This window comes from Drosophila sulfurigaster, chromosome 2L (assembly GCF_023558435.1).
Source record: "Drosophila sulfurigaster albostrigata strain 15112-1811.04 chromosome 2L, ASM2355843v2, whole genome shotgun sequence".
Lineage (NCBI taxonomy): Eukaryota > Metazoa > Arthropoda > Insecta > Diptera > Drosophilidae > Drosophila > Drosophila sulfurigaster.
The window spans coordinates 24,584,345-24,602,800 of record NC_084881.1 but is presented as its reverse complement, the minus strand read 5'-3'; the positions used below and the strand labels follow the sequence as shown (position 1 = coordinate 24,602,800).

At 35.8% G+C, this 18,456-nt stretch overlaps 1 protein-coding gene across 3 annotated transcripts in view; it reads left to right on the top strand.

Annotated features, from left to right (window-relative positions):
• LOC133837392 (uncharacterized) overlaps nucleotides 1–18,456 on the top strand; it is a 154,519-nt gene that overhangs the window by 31,786 nt on the left and 104,277 nt on the right. For all 3 annotated transcript variants that reach the window (XM_062268147.1, XM_062268140.1, XM_062268155.1), the window contains one exon: nucleotides 4,173–4,274. The gene's annotated coding sequence lies outside the window, so the exon portion shown is untranslated. The remainder of the gene's footprint in view (nucleotides 1–4,172; nucleotides 4,275–18,456) is intronic.

Genomic DNA, 18,456 nt, shown 5'->3' with positions numbered 1-18,456 from the left:
ATAATACTAAGAAAGACACTATATTGACTTTATTTTATTTCAATGATACTTTATAATGAAAACAGTAAACATTGAATGCATACAAAATTAAATTTATGTCGATATTTTATTGTCAACATCTTTATTGACTTCTCAGGTAATTTTTCATAAATTTTCATTCAATTAATCTTCTGTTGAAATACTTTAATTGTGTGTGTACAATATTAAATAAGTGTCAATAACAATTTAAATAAAAAATCCATATTATTTTGTTTATAGTTTACTTTAAACTTCAAAAGAGAAATATAATGCAAACAGAAAATATTCAATTCAACATTGAGAATCTATATTCTTTAAACTTTACACTGACTTCTCAGTCAGTTCTTGATAGTTTTTCTTTCAACTAATCTACTGTTCAAATACTTAAAAATATTACAAGAAAACTGAGTGTGTTGACTTTATTTGATGCTTGTTTATTTCGGTAACGCCAATGTACAATGTCTGATAAGGAATACAATTTGTTTACCATTTACCAAAAGCTCAGCCAACATACGCAACCAAAAACACACACACATAACATACAATCTAGGACATAGAATATCCTTAGCGAATGCTCACGAGTTTCTATTTGTATTGTTTTTAGCGTTTTCTCTGATTCTCAAAGCTTTAACATTTTCGTTTTCCGCTTTTGGCTCGATTTCGCTATTTTCGCTGTAGTCTTTTTTTTTTTGTGTATTTCTTTTGCTACTCGTTGCTTTATTTACTTTCACTATGTTTTTATAGTTTGCTCCACAGTCTTTTGGCCTGCAAACTGTGTGCGTGTTCATATATGGGAAAAAAGTGGCAGAGTGTGTGAGTGTGTGTGTTTGTTGTGTATAGTTTTGTATCTGTGTGTGCGCTATTTTCATGATGCTGACATAAATCTGTGATATATTGCCTTGCAGCTGGCGGGCCGATAAATTTGTACCGAGCGTTGCCAACGCTTAGTTTTATTTAGCGAAAGGCTTTCACCGCTGCACACAGTTCTGTTTTCTGTCTCTCTCGCTCTCGTTGTCGCTCTCTCTCTCTCTTTTTTTGCCGTGTCGCTTTAAACTGCTGCACACAAATTCCCTGTTGGCCGCCAACAGTTGGCAGAATCAAATCAAAAACTTGTCCATCTCAACGCGACGCTGATGACAGAATGCCACGCCTCCGCCTCCTCCGCCCCCGGCCCGCTCCGCTCTGTTCCCAGGCCAACAAAAGTCATTACATAACAAGTGTTGGCCACATTCCCAGCGGACACTTGAGCATAATTAATGCGATGCCCGCGAAATGGGCACAGCCCAGCATTAGATGTGATGGAGGTGCCCAGACAAAAGCAAAGGGCAAAGGGAATCCGGAAACGGAAACGTGATGGCGCCCCTTTTAGCAAAAACTCCACAATTGTCGCTCCCAAATTAATTTGTATAATTTTACACACAAAAAAAATGACAGAGAGAGAGAGAGAGAGGGGGCAACAAAATTTGTGCGCTCCCACGGGGAAATCCTTGCATTCAAATGAAGTTTTCAGCGCCCTCGGAAAAATAGGCAATTATTTTGTGGCACAGCAATTGCTGTGCGCAATACGGTGGAAAGCGGCAGGTGGCAGGTAAAACTCTAATGAAAGCCAAGTGGTTATATAAGTAAGTAACATAGATTGCAAAAGCCAAAACCAGTTGGAGGGAGTCGTGGAAGTAGGGAACCCAAAAATAGATAGTAATTGATGAGCACATAACTCTGGAAATAGAAAGAGCAGAGCTCTAAAGATGTATCTGAGGGCAAATGAAAAGGACACACAGAATGAAGTAGTTACGCATAGTCGTAAAGTAAATTCAGTAAAGACTGAATTGTTAAATGGCGTGAAAGTATTTGCAAATAGATTTATTGGACAAACTGCATTGCAAGACAGCAAACGAGGCTTTAAATTAAATTGGAATTCGAATTTTCGTGAAATATATTTTTGCCTACTGTCGTTTTTAGCATTCAGAAAAGTTTAATAAGCACCATAAATCTATGTGTACAATATTCTTATATCATAGCTTTCACCATTGTCCACTCTTGACCCACATTTTTCTCAGGTTTTTTTCGCATTATCAGCTTTAGCCAACTCTCAACCTAATTTCTCAGCATCTGCTCATACTGTTGCTGCAGCTTGTTTGTATTTGTTCGCAATTATTTGCCACCTTAACACCGACAAACAGCCAACCAAAAAAAGAAGCAAGTGAAACAATGAAAAAGGGAGAGCGAAAGCTGCAGAGAAATCGCCGGGAGGATAACACAACAACAACATTTTAAAGCTTAACAAATTTTTCACGCTCTGCTTGTAACCAAAATAATAAATAAAACTTTTTTACGCTTCTCTTCTGTTTTTTCATTTTTTTTTTTCAATTTTTGTGCCCATTTCTGTTTCTCATTTGTTATTGTTACATTTTTAGATTTTTTTCCCCTGGAAATTTGTTGGTGCTGCTGTTGCTGTTGCTTGTGTTTGTTGTGGCCAGCAAAAAGTTGAAGTTTATTTATTCTGTTGGCCACGCGAATCCAGCAAAAGCCACCTGCACTTTTTCTTTCACGTGCCAACGACCACGAGCCACACTCAACAGCAGTGGCAGTGAGCAGGACGGAGATAAATGAATAGAGAATGAGCTAGGTACAACGGAATGCCTGTGAAAGAAAGAGATAGAGATAGAGAGAAAGAGAGCGAAATGGGAGATGGGAAAATTGCCTGTAAAACGCAGAAAACTTTTCACTTTTTGGCCAGCGGCAGCTTTCTGGTGGTTTTTCTGCTCGAGCTGCAGGTATTTATATTTAAATGCTGCTTGTGGCACGCCATTGCGCCTATTGTTATGCAATGAAAGTTTTGTTTTCGCATTGTTCTGCCCCAACAGATCGACAAGAGACAGAAATACAGACTACCGAGCCTTCAGGCTAGCATTTCACAATCAACCTTCAAGTTTGGCATAGACAACAATCTCTACGCATTTCTCTGTTTTTTGCCATCTCTCAGCAGCTGTTTCGCTGATGCGTGCGACCTTCAAAGGCAACGTTTTTATTATGTTATTGACTCCTAACCGCATTTTCACACCGCATAAATAAGAGGCTCGTCCTTGGCGACAGACAACCCACAACGAATGCAGAAGAACGAGAGCTAAAAGCCACAAGAACCACAAAGTAGCAAACACAAAAAAAAAATTCTAGTTCTGTGCTGCATTTGATTGACTTTAAGATACCCAAAAAGCAGCAGTTTTTTTCTTGAATAACGCAAATAAAATAGTTTTGACAACTTGACAGTATTCCATGCTCCATCAGTTTTTCCTGCACAGGGTATAAAAATCGCTTATAAAATCGGTGAACCATAATTTGTTGTCGCTTCTATTTCGCTGTTTGCTTTTCCTTCATTCTTCTTAGTTTTTTTTTTGCCTCTGTATAGTTTTGTCCTAACGCAATTTCCAATAAGCCAACATAACAACAACCCTCTTTACACCGATTTACATAGATATATATATACTATATATATATTGTATATTGTGTTTGTGTGTGTGCCATGATATAAATATAAATTTTAATATTTTCTTGTCTGGGCAAAAAGATTTGGCCTTTTTAGCCCTCATTGCCAATCTTCGTTTTTGTTGCATATTTATTATTTTTTGTTGGTTGCCTTTTTTTCGTGGTTACTCGCAAAGTGAAATTTATTAGAAACGCAAAATCTGTTTGCAGATTGTGTATAAGATTTGATTATTTATGGTCAGCTGCGAGCTGTTGCGGTTGCCACGTTAAAGACACAAAAAGTAGCGGAAAGTCTTCAACAAGAGTTTTTAAATTTGAGTGTATTTCTTATTATTAGTCAAAATTCGAATTTGGCAATTGATTCATGCGTTCTTACTCAACATTGTTGCAAAACTAAACTTCTTGATTTTTGTGTTGTATTTAGCCCAAAGTTGAAACTAAAGTTCAACTATGAAATTCCTGAACGTTCTGCAAACTCTGAAGCTTAACTCAGGCTAATTAACTTAAGGCTCTTTGCACGCAACAGCTAAACAACAAAAGCAACAAACAGCAAAGCAAATAATTTGCAAACAAATTTAACTAACGCCGAAAAAAAATAAAACAACAACACGTACAACAGCAACCAAAAAAAAAAAAAAAATTAAGACGAAACTTTTGCTCTCTGCTTTCAGTTTTTGCCAGTTTTCGACTGAACTGAACCAACTTGATCTGTGAACTGAGTTGAGCTGAAGAACTGGAGCGTGAGCGTGGCTCCCAAACTGAATACTTAACAGGTAAGTTGTGCAAATAGCCGGACTTGTAATTAGAGCTAAGAGTGAAACACTTCAAACAGCCTCTTAAATTAATAGTATTTATACACAAAAAAAGGAAATTAATAAGTAACAAAACGTTTGTAATATTTTGTGGAAATTTAATTAAATAGCTGAAAATAGATCACACAAAAAAATTCTGATTTGCGTATTGCGATTCAAAGTAAAACTAACAAGTAGGCAAGCTACAGTCGAGTGTGCTCGACTGTGAGATACTCGCTACTTATTTTTAATTTAAGAGCAAAATAGGCGGTACTATTCTTAAAATATACCCAATATTACCCAAATACTAAAATATACCGAAGTCCATATTTGGTAAATCGATTTGTTTTCAATAAGAAAAAAAACAGGCCGGTATACTAAAAATAAACCACATTAATACGGTATTTTTTATAGCCAGCGGTATATTTTAGTATTTGGAAAATACTACATTGTGCTAAACGATATATCAAAATACTAGAATACATCGAACGTTATTTTGAGTGTACGGCAAAAATACAAAAATATACCGAAGGATATATTTGGTATATTTATATAGTATTATAATCAAAATATACCAAGGAGTACTAAACGTACTAGATTGTCAGCCAAAGAAGCTATTGCAGAAGGCGTTTTTTTCCATAAACAACTTCTGCATTATTTATTTGATCAGATCTAAATTTCCAAATTTATAATACCCTTCTACCCTTTGAGTAGCGGGTATAAAAATGTATATAAAAAATTGCAAAGTCAACGTTTTAAGAGTTATTAAATGTTTTCAACTTTTACTTCTTTCATAAGCACTCATTTAATAGAAATAGTTTTTTTGATGGAATTTTGCAGCAATTAACATAGTTGTTTATGGCATATAATTATATATAAGATAACGTGTTGGCTGTTCTCAACTTTCACAACACACTTTTTCTATGGTCATATCAGCTATGAACAAATTAAAGACGCACCACAGCAAAAGTGAACACATGCAACCATTTGACAGCTGTCACAACTGTTGCTCATGTGTACACATCGTATATAGAGTATATATATGGAATATATATGTATTTATATCGTATATATATATATATTGCTAAAGTGGGCAGCCTTTGCAAACACAGCTCTAAAGTTTCCTGCTTCCTGCTCTCTGCACAATCCAAAAAGCAAAACAAACTACAGACCACATCGTATGGCATGCAATATAAAGGAAAGAGAGCGAGAGAGAGAAAAAAGAGAAGGGAATAAGTTTGGGCCAACAACCATTAAGGGGTTAAATAGATTTTTTCATTATTTTGCTTTAGCTGGCGTCGCAGCGACAGCGCTGCGAAAAGTTTTGCGCTGAGTTTTCATTTTTATTTCGTGCGTCCGCAAATATTGACCGAATTAACAAAGCTGGGCAAAAAGTTGTACCGCAAACAATGTGAGAGAGGCAAATGTCGGCAGTCGCTAGTTACCAGTTGTCAGTTGGCAGTTCGTATCTGCAACAACACACAACGGTTTCCCCTAGTCACGACAATTGGGCTTTAAATGGTTTACTTGGCTCTGGCTCAACAGTGTCAACACAGTGCAACAATTAAGGCACCCCATAATAACTGATTTTCTTCCAACACACACACACAGAAGTGCACGAGATTGCCAACACAAAATGGCCAAAAACACAAGTCGTAAGAGCGAATTATATATCGAATTTAAGATTCGATCGCAAAAGTGGTCAACAAATAAAACCGACAACACAATTTATTGAGACTGCAACGGAACAGCAGAAAATCCAGCCAAGCTGATGGGGTTAAGAACGGGTGAAAGAGAGAGCGGTGGGCGGGGGCGGCAGCTTATGGCCCAAAGGGTGTATAGTTAAGTAAGTGGGTGGCAACTACAAAATGCGGCCATGTATTTGTATTTGGAAATGCCGCGCACGTTTGGCCATGCAGCTACGTGTCGGGTACAGAAACAGGATCAGCACAGCTTCAGGCCAGTCAGAGTCCAGTCCAGAGGAAAGGGGCTAGGGACGAAGTAGGGAACTGACCACCACACTAGAAATGTTTGCAAGAGCGCAACAGCAAAAATGTTAAAAGCAAAAAGTCATGCAACTAAATCCTGTCGAAAACGTTTTAAACTACAAAAAAGGATTTGTGCTAAAAAGCAGCTAAAGATGTTGCGGGCAAAACGGACGGGGAAATTGTTGGCCACTGTCTGTGGGGTAAAAAGTCAGGCGACAGCTTGTAGTTGGCTATAAAAAGAATGTATAAAAAACTATTGTCGTAAGTGAGATCGAAACGAATGTTTCAACACGCTACAAAATTATAGAAAACAAAGTAAATTAAATGTAAATAAAATAAAAATAGAAAAATATACAGAAAAAGTGAACTGAATATTATAAATTGAGAGTAGCAACTAAAATGTAAATATGGCATTACATTCTAAATTTCAAAATATGGCTGCTGCGGAAAAGTAGGCAACACTTTTTTTAACTCAAATCCAACAGTCAAAACACGCTACAAAATGATAGAAAATAAAGTCAATTAAATGTAAATAAAATAAAAATAGAAAAATATTCATAAAAAATAGACATATTATATATTAATAGTAGCAAATTTAATAGTGGTCTAATTACATTATAAATTTTAAAATATTGCTGCTGCCGAAAAGTAGGCAACATTTTTCATAACTCAAATGCAACTGAGAAGTCTAGTCAAAACACGCTACAAAATGATAGAAAAGAAAGTCAATTAAATGTAAAAAAAATAAAAATAGAAAAATATGCCTAAAAAGTGAACTGAATATTATAAAATGAGAGTAACAAATAAAATGTATATTTTACAATTCTGATTGCGGTCTAATTACATTCTAAATTTTAAAATATAGCTGCTGCCGAAAAGTAGGCAACACTTTTTGTAACTCAAGTCCAACTATGCAAAACCTGATTTCAAAGCCTTATCTTTGCCTGCTATGGCCGATGTAGAGTGCAAATTAAGTTGCACGAGTTGCGCTGCGAAGCGAAAGTATCGAAACAGGGCAAAGTCAAGAGATGCCAAGTCGCCTGGCAAATAAGAACTTATATAGCGTTGAGTCAGCATTAAGTGCAGCTCGGCATGCAACATTGCCTGCCTGCAATGTGGCATCCACACCGAAAAAAACACCCAAAAACTCCCTTGCACCCCTCTTTTACACCCCTTACAGCGACCTCTTAAAATCGTCCTCGCTCTCGTTCTCGTCGCTGCTGCTGCTGCTGTCAATGACTGTCAACGGCAGACAAGCAGCAAAAGCGAACCACGACATGGCATGCATGAGATTGAGAGAGAAGTACAGAGGCAGAGGCAGAGAGAGTGTGAGATGTGTGGAGCCGCTTGTATGGGTGACATTTCAATTTTCACACACGCCTTGCGGTTGCACAAGCATTGAAGAGTGTATCTGGATGTGTGGTACCTTGAAGGCTGCAACAACGGAAATTAAATCCCAATAAAATGCAGCACATCCCAGCCAGCAAAAAAAAAAACTTTCGCTTTAATTAGATCACTCTGAAATTAATTTAAAATCGTCTCAATCCCAATTGTCATTTGGCATTTCCGTTTAAGCATTTCAACTGCCATTTAATATGCCCATTGTCATTCCCAGAGCTCTGACATTGGCCCATTGCCCATTGCTAATTAGCCACAGAAATTGTCACCGAAAATTGCAATGACAGCGAAGGGGCGTTGTCATGGTCGCTGTTGAATTAGCCACAGACTCTCGCTCTTTCTCTCTTGCTCTCACTTGTTCGGTTCAAGGTCTACTTGCAACAACAACAACAACAAGGTCATCGCTGCTACAAGAAAATGTTGAATTTGGTTTCGCCTGCCTAATGAATACACGAACAACTGAAACGCCTCTATTCATCTTTTGCTGTTTTGCTTCCACATCTTCGGCTTGCCAGTCAAAATTACATGTAAATTTCATAGGCTGCAGCATGCAGTGGCCATTAGCAGTGGCACGAACGAGCAGCAGCTTGCAGCCTGCAACATGGGCATTTTTAATACCCTGCACATGGGTACCAAGGGCATAATAAAGTTATGCAATTGCATACATTAACCGAGAAGAAGACTACGCCTTTATGCCTGCAGAGAAGTATCTCTAACAAATTGAGATGCAAAGAGAGCGAGCAAAAGATATTTTGGTCGCTTTCGAGTGCATGTTTTATATACCTGGTCCCCAAAGGCAGATAAATGTATAATTTATGGTAACAACACAAGCAAAAAGTTGAACAAATAATTAAAAAAAATGAAAATATAATTTAAATTATAATTATAAACTTATAAAAACAAACAAAATATAAAAATTTCCTACTCATTTAGACACTTTTAACTCTTAATAAAGTGACGAAAATAAAATAATACATAATGAAATTAGAAAAAATAAAAATGAATATTAAATAAAATAATAATTAATAATAACAATAAATAATAATTATAAATATTATAAAAATATAAAAAAAAACCAATTCATTAAGACGATTTTAAAACTAAATAAAGTGACGAAAGTAATAAAAATAAAATTAATACAAAGTGCAGAGCAAAAAAGAATTTTATTCAAAAACTATTTCAAAAATTAAATAATTAAAATTTTCTAAAAGTAACAAAAAAATTAAAGCCAAGTACCATTTCAAATGAATCAAAACCAATTAAATATGTTATACAAATAGAAATATTATATAAAATTATACCAAGGAAGAATGAATATACCAATGACAATAATCAAAATGTTATAATGTTAGAATTATACAAAAGAAGACTAAATATAATAATGGTTATAATTGAAATGTTATGTATAAATACCAAAAGAATTATACCAAAGAACCAAACCAAAATGTTATGATTAAATACTAAAAGAATTACACAAAAGTACATAAAATATACTAATGCCAATAAAATAAAATGTTATGTATATATGTATATAACCATGTCATATATAAAAACCAAAAAAAAATATATATATATAACAAAGAAGATTAAATATACTAATAACATTAATAAAAATGTTATATATAAATACCAAAAGAATTATACCAATGAAGATTAAATATACTAATAACATTAATAAAAATGTTACATACAAATACCAAAAGAATTATACGAAAAAAATACCAATGTTATATATAAATACCAAAAGAAAATGTGGAGTGTCTACTGCCAGAAAGTTGAAGTTATCCTAACAAGTGAAAAGTCTGTACTTTCTCGTTGAATGTTATTAAGATTTTCCTCATGTATATGCAACATAAATATTTTTCTTATCTGTATTCATTGTCTACGAACTGTACCGGGTGCTTAAACGTTGAGTTCACTCGATTTCAGACATCTGGCTTGTTTTTTTCTTGCCACTCTCGTTGACATTGCAAATAAATGGGTGTGGTAGAGAACTGTGTCAAGCTGCAAGTGCAGCACACAACGCAATACGAAATACAGCAACGACGATATGAACAACACAGGAGCAGCAGCAACAACAACAGCAATCACAATGGGCAGCAGGAAATGTGCAAAAATTTGTTTAAATTTTCAGGCAGCGCCCCCTTGTGGTGCATTGTGTCCATTGTGTTCGCTTGTTGTCCTGTTTTAAATGGGTCCTTTCTCCCCATATGCCGCGTATATATTTTAATATATTTTATTGTTTATGACATGTGGGTCAAGCAATTGCAATGCAATCGTTACTAGCGCGTAAATTGCCGGAAGGGAGAAGGGAAACACACACACACACTCAAATTGTGAAGGGAAAAATCGTGTGAATTGGTCGTGTATTGTGTTGAGATGGCGAGTACAAGTGGATGGACGGGTTTTGCTGCTGAATATTGTAGAAACTGCGAAGTACGAAAACGAAAACGAAATATTTGCTGAAATTGTACAATTGGTTTTGGCTCAACAACTTTTGAATTAACTGCGCTCTCAATAAAAAATAAATGTTATTGCAGGTGACTGAATTTTTATTGGAATTTTGATCGAATTAAACATACATCAGAAAAAACATTTCATATGGCGTGTTAATGTATTATTATTAGAATTTAATCAACAACAATTCCACATTCAAAATAATTATTTAATAATAAAGAGTTTCAGCATATGTACATAAACAGTTAATAATAAAGTATTTCAGCATATATAAACAGGAATCAAAGAAAAGGAATATATGTTAAGAACACCATTTAAATTCAATAATAAAACTACATTTATTGCAAAGCTATAAAAATAATAAAATTGCAGATGCCAAAATTGTTATACGAATTTTAAACGGATTAAAGAAACACAATGAAAAATATGGTAAAAACTGTCAGTAGATGTGATAGATTAATGTCAATAAATGATTTAATAAAAAATTCAAAAATATAAAAACCAAAAATTTATTAGTAGAAAAAAAATATTTATTTTAAATGCACTCCCAATAATACAACTATGTAGTTAAAAAAATAAATATTATCACAGGTGTCGCATAGAAATCTTCAGGCTTCATTAAAAAAAAAAAAACAATTCTGTCCCAAAAAGTCTCTCATATTAATTGTCGAATAACAAGTAATAATCGCATTATGAGTATAACCATTAAAGCAACTAACTAATTGAAGAGAATTCGAAATGTAGCAAAAAAAATACAAAAAATAGACTAGAATTAAATTGCCAAAGTTTTTAGACTTTCAAGTTGTCAGCAAATCAGATAAAAGAGTTGAGCAACAGATGGCGAATTCATTTCATTCGAAGGCGATATAAGTTTCTCAGTTTATTGGATTGGCAATTTGATGGCTGATGAATCTCTCGTCATTAAAAATAAACGAAGAGCAACTTTCGCAAGATTAAGACAAATTGAAAACCCATTTTTTAAGTGCTTTTTGCTTTCGCATGAAGACGTGAAGAGAGCGGGAAAGATAGGTAGGTTGGTAAATGGAACTGCCAATAAGCCAAGTTTCTAGGCCAAGTTGCAGTTTATACTGTCTGTATGTGTGTGTGTGTGGCGCCACCTGGTTGCATGCCACTTATTGCCACTCCAGTTGACATGCGGCACACAGTCGGCTAATGGCGAAGAGTTCATGTCTTCATGCCCTTAACCCCGCTGCCCCCGAAAGCGAGAGCTTGCAAAAAATAGCTGTTGCAGCTGCAGCTGCACAATTTTTATTTGCTCAAGCGAAAGTTTAACAGCACTTTTTGCCTGGTTGTTTTTATGCGGCCCCCCCCAGCAGAAAAATCTTGGCAAAGAATTCGCAAGAGTTGCATAAAAACGGGGCACAAAATGTGGCCATAAGTTGGCGTTGAGGTATGCGCCGCATGTCCAAAAATCTCAGCAGGTGCAACACACAAACACACACATGTTGCATGTGTTGCACATTAAAGTTGCTTTGCTTGTTCTCTCTGCTAAAAATTCTGTGTATGTGTGCAATGTCAGCTTATGCATCTGTGTGTGTGTGTGTGTGTTTTTGTCTCTATGTGTATGTGAGAATTTGCAGGCTGCTGGAGCATCATAACCCTAGGTAAATGCTCAAAATTTATGCACTTGTGGGATTTTACATTGCGTTTGGCTTTTGGCATTTGTTGGTCCCCCTTTCGGTCTCCCTACACCCCCTCTCTCTCACTCTTTCTTTACCCTGTTCTCGACCTGATTTATGCATTCGCTTTTACTGCAATGTTTTTATTAGATTTGGGTTAAGAATAAATATGCAAATGACACAAACTGAGAGCTGCAACGGTGCAGCAAATGAATGTTAACACAATGCATGACAAAATGTTGATTGCTTCTCCTCCCCTTCTCCCTCTTCGTCCTTCTATCAACTGGGGAGCGGACAAATGATTGCGATTGTTTTTGTCATATGATGTGATGCATTTCATATCCGCCCAATGAATTGAATCAGCATATAAAACAAGCTTAGATATCAAACTCTAAAATTTATGTCACTTGAAAACGCAAAGAGAAATATTTCGAATTTCCATCAAAATGTTATGCAGCACATTCACGATATTTTTAAAAGGTTCAATAACGTAAATAAAATTTAGCATATTTTTTTAAATTTCAATTAAAATCAAGCAAATGCAACGAAAACAAAATGTGGCCAGCAATTCATAGTCGTTGAAATCCTTGCTGCATTTATACCAAATTTGAATGTATAAGCTGGTATTATTTTCAGTATTTTTTTGAGATGATCAATTGGTCACTTTGCGTTGCTTAACGGTGCTTAGATAATATGTTAAACATATTATGTTTGTAAAATAATTAATTAAAATGAAGCTCACCCAATACGTTTTAATGAATTTGCGTCATTATTAAGCACTTTGCACATTCAACACATAAAAAAAAACAAACAAAAACCACATTTGCATACCACTAGAAACTTCACTTCACTTTTTCCTGCGACGCGTTGTGTCTCTTTCTAACGTTTGCATTTTTTGGCGCAGCATTTTACCGCTACAATTTTGCAAATTCCATGCTGCAAATTAAAACCACCGAAAATATTGCTGATTTTCAAATATAAAACACTTGCTTAACAATTGCACCATTTATATTGCATATTATTTTCACTTAAACGCAAAAAAAAGAAGAAGCAGAACAAAATTAACACACGCAAAATAATTAATCAGCAATTTTTCTGCAACGATCCTGTCGCGACGAAAAGTGACGCCTGTCGCTTTGTCCTTTTCTGTCGCTTTGTCGCTTGCTTTGTTATTGCTGCGCCTGTAGCTTAAGAGAAATATTGCTGCGCTCTGTTTGTTCGAACTTGCTAGTTCTTAAGAGAAATATTTAAGCTGTTGGCGCAATTCGCACGTCTGCGTGATTTGCTTAAGAGAAATTATTGTAATGCAGTTTGATGCTAGAAGAGTTTGTCAAATTTGTTCCATTTGCAGCAGAGTCGGTATATTTTATATGCGATGTACATTTTTTTAAGTTTTGTGTACGTTTTTTAAATACATACTAATTTATATAACTTTTCATGATGAAATAGCATTACAATAAAATTTTCTCGGTACAATGCATTTATTTGCTCAGTACAGAAGAGCGTACCAACTTTTGGTTAGTATTTTGTATGTGTATGTGTGCTGAGTCTCTTAATTGTTTACTTAAAAGCTTGAAAAAGCTGTACCTCAAAATCACAGGTGCCTGTGAAATGTTTAAAGAGAGCCCATATCAATTTGCAAATGAATAAATGTTATCAGAAGTTAACAAATGGACTTTGACCTTTGGAGGCTTAACAAACAGTTCAAACTGTTCGATGTTGAATGGATTCTCTTTTTCGGGACATTTTGAATTGTTGAGGTTACGTCTGTTTTGTACTTGACTCGTAAGTGGTTATCCATGTCAATGTTGACGTCGACAGCCGTGTGTTTTTTTTGTGCCGTGGTAAAGGGGAGAGGTCAGAGGTCAGAGAGGAGTTGGCAGTTGGCAGTCAACGCGTTAGCGAATCGCGTCAACGCATGCAAAGTGGAGTCTCGTTCAAAGGTCAACACAGAGCACAAAATACAACAACAACAACAACAACAACATGAAAAAAAAGGTCAAGCAATTAGTGTCGATCCGTTTGGTCGTCGAGTGGAAAACCCGGCGCCTGTCAAGGGGAGACAGATAACCAGACAGCCCACAGATAGAAGGGGCAGACAAGAGCGGGACAGACAGACAGACAGACAGACTGGCAGTTGTTGATATTTACACACGCAGAGGAAAGAATGGGAAGGCAACAACGACTCCAATAACAAAACAGAGACAGGACAACGCATAAGATAACAACAGTCAAGGGTAGACAGTGCAGCTTTGAGATTGATTTGGAGTCCTGAAGGACTTTTTGCGCATGCAAAACGAATTCCATGCATGCTTGCTTGAACTTTCAACCTGTCACTCAAAACAGGGAAGGGAAAAGGGAAGCTATCGGGAAGGGAAGCTTTCCGAACTGTTAACTTTTTACTGTTTAAATTACTGCTCAACAACTAATAGAGGGCTCTGTGCTGTGCTGTGATGCTTGCCCGCATCAAAGCGTGGCAACTGCAACACGATGATGACGCTCAGACAACCTGGTTTCATTCGTGTGGCACATGAAATTTAATTACGCATACGCCGTGTTGTCGGCTGCATTAAAATAAACACAACTTTAGCGCTCGACTAATGAGTGAGCGATGAGACAGTGCCACATTTACAGATAGTCCAGCCCAACACCCAACAGAGTTACCTTTATACACATACACAGACAGAGAGAGAGGGAGAGAGAGAGAGAGAGGAGAAAGAGAGAGACGCCCACATAACAACGGTGTAATGGGCGTCGCAAACTGCTTGCCACATGTTACTCCACACTCGACTGGGTTACCAGTTGACAGCTCTGCTAGGACTCTAACAAAAACACAGCATATTAGCTAAGTTAAGCAACTTGCTAGACTTGAAAAGATAATGATTTTATATTAGACTTAGTTTTAGTTAAAAGTTGTAAATTTCTCACAATTTTGACATTATTTTCTTATTATTTATTTATTTGAAAGTATATCATCATTTGGTCAGTCTTTTTATGTATTCCTGAATCTCTTAAGTGTTTACTTAAAAACTCTACTTCAAAATCACAGATGACTATAAAATGTTTATATAGAGTCAGTATCAATTTGAAAATGAAGAAATGTTATCAGAATTTTAGCATATTAGCTAAGTTATGCTACTTGTTAGGCTTCCAAAGTTGCTGATTTTATTTTAGATTTAGAGTTAAAATGTATACTGATAGATTTATCATGTATCTGAATAAAATTATTCTGTAATAATATTAATATTCTTCTTTTATATTTTCTATTAATAAAATTTATAAATATATATGTATACTTTATAATAAAGTTATAATCTTTTCAATATATTTTTCTATTTGAATTTAAAAAACGAATATTTTAAAAGTACTGTAAATAAAATTTATAAATATATATTCTTTATACTAAAGGAATTTTTTCTATATATTTTCTTATTTAATTTTAAAAAGCAAGTTTTTTGTGATAATAATTTTGTATTATTTTGTTCTCTTTATTTAAATTTTTGTCAAATTCAAAATTGTAATTCTAATTTGTTTTCTTTCTTTTTTCAAATTCTAAAATTTTTAAATGTAATAAATTTGTTTATGTAATTAAAGTTCTTAGCATATATTTCCGGAAGTCTTAAATTTTATTTTCAAATACTCGAATTTGCAGAATTCTTATTAAAATGTTTGAATATTAATTAATCTTTATTTTACAACATTACTTAAAATACGTAGTTTATTTCCTTCTTTTTAATCAAGCTCTCGGGGTTTTATTAAAATCATTCCCCAACGCTAGATGGCGCTATCAGCAATTTGCAAATTATGCGTGTCGGTTTAATTCTAATGTAATTTCGCCTTTTTCCCCAAAACGATGCTCGAATATTATTATTTTAAATGTGTAGTTTTCATTTTATTTAACATACTTAAATTTATCGCGCACTTGTCGTCGCTAGATGGCGCTGTGCCCAGAGCTTATTAGAATATCATGTTGCCTGCGCCACGCTTTTTGGAGAGTTTACAACGTTGTTTTTGCTAGCCAAATTGCTATGAACATTAAACGCAGCGCATCTCGTAGTCGAGCACCCTCGACATCCCCTTCCTCTTCCCCTTTGGCAGCCTAGCGCAGCCTCGCCCTTGTTTGCCACTCCCCCTAGTTACATATTCATTGTGCTTCACTCCTTGTCCCCTTTCTGCGTTGCCTCTTCAGTCTACACACACCGTTTCATTCCTCTCTTTTTTTTTTTTGAGGCTACATTTTATTTTCATTTTACTTTTGGCACACGGAACTATTTTGTTGATGTTGCTGTTGTTGTTGTTGCTGTTGGCTGCAGTTAATGTAATATAACCATCATCAGAGGCTCCATCTATGGCTGGCTGGCAGAACGACAGCAGGATGGCAAGGAAGGCAAAAGCAGGGTTGTCTTTAATGGCATGGCGCCGTAAGATATGCTACTCTTTTTTTTTTTTTTGTTGTTGAGGAGCCGTCGTGACTTGCACGAAAATGAAATGATTTGTATTCGCGAGAAAATAAATTATGTGCAAGTATTTTAAATACGAATTCTGACTCCGTTTCTTTACTTTACTTTTTTTTCTGTTCGTACAAAATGAGAGCGCAATTTTTCACAAGAAGAGCAAGACATTGTCTCCCGCTTTCGACATAATGAAAATGTCGAAGTGAAAGTAGTAAAATTTACATAATCTATGCGCACGAAAATAAATGAGAAAAATCACACAAAAAAAAAACAACAACAGTTCAGTGGAAGGAAAAGCGCAGGAAAATTGTAAGACGTCAGCGAAAGAGTGTGTGTGCGAGAGGGAGAGGGAGAGGTAAAGAAGAAGGTAAAGCAACACTGCCAACTGAAAGATAAACATTTGATTAAGCGCATTAGACTGATACCAAGAAAAGGGAACGAAACGGATGCCTGACTATTGCAGGTAAAATACTCTTTACTTAACTTGGCGATGGAATAACTTTTGATGGCAAGCGAAAACTTTATTAGATGCTAGAATATTAACATAGCAGGGGAAAGCGGAAAGAGCGGGACAATAATGATGCGATATTCAAATACATTTAAATGGGGCAAGGATGAAGAGAGGTCAAACAAAGAGAAAGTAGTGAACAATTAATGACTGAGCAAACTGCAAATGTCATTTAATGCAGTAAGTCAAAGTGATAAAGAGCTTACACACAAAGCTTTTGCCTGCAGGCAGCTCACATCGAAAGCTCTGCCGATCAATGCACAGACAGCGCAGCAACGATGCTAAGCACGTGCCTATTTATGCATGAAAGCTTCACTTATGGTATGCAGCTTTGTTATGAACTACTCTCAATAGCACTCACTTTATCGGCACGTACGCCAATTGTCAGTCTCTTTCATGGCTGTCTCTCTCTTTTCTCTTTGGCCACAATGGAGCTAGCTCAGATAAGCTCAATAAAACTGTCGCCGTGGCACTTGGCAAAAATTCATTTGCATACTTCTTTCCCCCCTCTTCTCGCTTTCCCGCTCTCTATTGAACAAAGCATAGAAAAAATGTGCAACTTCAGCGCAAATAAAGCGTTGGACTTAGTCTTGCCTGCAATCGCTCTGTCACTGTCGCACACACTTTACTCTAAATATTCATACATATGTGCAAAGTATTCATTTATACATATATGTATGTATGCATAGTATATGAATGAAATGCGCACACACTAGAAAGATGATAACAGAAAACTCCCCAACTTTGATGTAGCGTTTAAATTGCTTTAACCTTTCAATAGGTTTTGCAGCGTGACATCTTTTGGTAGCAGCAGCTGGCGATTTGTTTGTTTTAAACTGCTCTGTTGTTGTTGTTATTGTTGTTGTTGTCATTATAGTGTACCTTGTCACACACAGCGTCTTGAGGAACATTAGCAAAATGCTGCATTTAGTCACACAGCCATGCGAGTGTGAGTGGGATGGAGTGGCAACAACAAACAGCATTTAATATTCTCTTTCTGTAGCATTTATTTAAAATTTATGCTGATGTCTGTTCTCTCTGGACTGTGCTTGTGTGAGTGTGTATATGTATGCCTTGTGTTTACTCCAGCTAAAATGATACATACATACAAAGATATTTACTTGGCTGCCATTTTGACGCAGTCTCTCACAATATGCTACATTTCCATAAATATTTTAGAAAATTTACATAAAATGTTGTGGAGCGCGTCTTCTCTACACTTCTGTGTATGTGTGAGTGTGTGTGTTGTGTGCTGCCTTCAACATGAAGAGAAAAGAATTTAATTCATGACGACAAAAGTCGATTTTCTAAATCCACAAAACATATGGTACAACAACAATTGCACCACACGAACACATGAAATGAAAATGTAATGCAAACGATGTGCGATGCTGTACGTATGTTTGTATGTATGGTTGTATATGTATGTCTGTATGTATGTTGCTGTAAGCATGTGCGCTCTCACTCTCTTTCACATTTTCTTCCTTCCCTACCTCCCACCACCTAAATTTTAATGCCTTCTCGTTCTGTGGACATTTACGCGTGGCAAAAAATTGAGGCGCGTTGAGCCGCATGAAATTGCATTAAAAGCTAATGAGCTTGAAATAAAAGACAATTTGCTTTTGCTCGTGCTCTTGCTCTTCCTCTTGCTTTTGAATTGAATATTTTTGTCTTCATTTTTGTGGCCAAACGCAGAAGAGCATCAACCAAAGCAGGGAT